The sequence below is a fragment of the Physeter macrocephalus genome, chromosome 11 (genome assembly GCF_002837175.3).
Source record: "Physeter macrocephalus isolate SW-GA chromosome 11, ASM283717v5, whole genome shotgun sequence".
Classification (NCBI taxonomy): Eukaryota; Metazoa; Chordata; class Mammalia; order Artiodactyla; family Physeteridae; genus Physeter; species Physeter macrocephalus.
In genome coordinates, this window is record NC_041224.1 from 34,026,135 (window position 1) to 34,027,576 (window position 1,442).

Consider the following 1,442-nt stretch of genomic DNA (forward strand, 5'->3'; position numbering starts at 1 on the left):
TTTAATCACAGTTTCAATTTCATTACTTGTGATTGGTCTGTTCACATTTTCTATTTCTTCCTGGTTCAGTCTTGGAAGGTTATACCTTTCTAAGAATTTGTCTATTTTTTCCAGGTTGTCCATTTTATTGGCCTAGAGTTGCTTGTAGTAGTCTCTTAGGGTGCTTTGTATTTCTGTGGTGTGTGTTATAACTTCTTTTTCATTTCTAATTTTATTTATTTGAGTCCTCTCCCTCTTTTTATTGATTAGTCTGGCTAATGGTTTATCAATTTTGTTTATCTTCTCAAAGAACAAGCTTTTAGTTTTATTGATCTTTGCTATTGTTTTCTGTTTCTATTTCATTTATTTCCAAAGAGTGTTCTTCTTATGTTTTCCTATAAGAGTTGTATAGTGTTCGGCCTTTTTTTTTTTTTTTTTTTTTGCGGTACGCGGGCCTCTTACTGTTGTGGCCTCTCCCATTGCGGAGCACAGGCTCCGGACATGCAGGCTCAATGGCCATGGTTCACAGGGCTAGCCGCTCCGTGGCACGTGGGATCTTCCCAGACCAGGGCACGAACCCGTGTCCCCTGCATCAGCAGGCGGACTCTCAACAACTGCGCCACCAGGGAAGCCCATGTGTCCAGTCTTATATTTAGGTCTCAAATCCATTTTGAGTTTATTTTTGTGTATGGTGTTAGGGCATGTTTTAATTTCATTCTTTTACATGTAGCTGTCCAGTTTTCCCAGCACCACTTATTGAAGAGATGGTCTTTTCTCCATTGTATATACTTGCCTACTTTGTCATAGATTAGTTGACCATAGGTGCGTGGGTTTATCAATGGGCTTTCTATCTTGTTCCATAGATCTATGTTTCTGTTTTTGTGCCAGTACCATATTGTCTTGATTACTGTAGCTTTTTAGTATAGTCTGAAGTCAGGGAGTCTGATTCCTCCAGCTCCGTTTTTTTTTACCTCAAGACTGCTTTGGCTATTTGGGATCTTTTGGGTCTCCACAGAAATTTTAAGATTTTATGTTCTAGTTCTGTAAAATGTGCCACTGGTAATTTGATAGGGATTGCACTGAATCTGTAGATTGCTTTGGGTAGTATAGTCATTTTCAAAATATTGATTCTTCCAATCCAAGAGCATGGTATATCTCTCCATCTGCTTGTATCATCTTTAATTTCTTTCTTCAGTGTCTTAGAGTTTTCTGTATACAGGTCTTTTGTCTCCCTAGGTAGGCTTATTCCTGGGTATTTTATTTTTTTTGTTGCAATGGTAAATGGGAGTGTTTCCTTAATTTCTCTTTCAGATTTTTCATCATTAGTGTATAGGAATGCAAGAGATTTCTGTTCATTAATTTTGTATCCTGCAACTTTACCAAATTCATTGATTAGCTCTAGTAGTTTTCTGGTGGCATCTTTAGGATTCTCTATGTATAGTATCATGTCATCTGCAAACAGT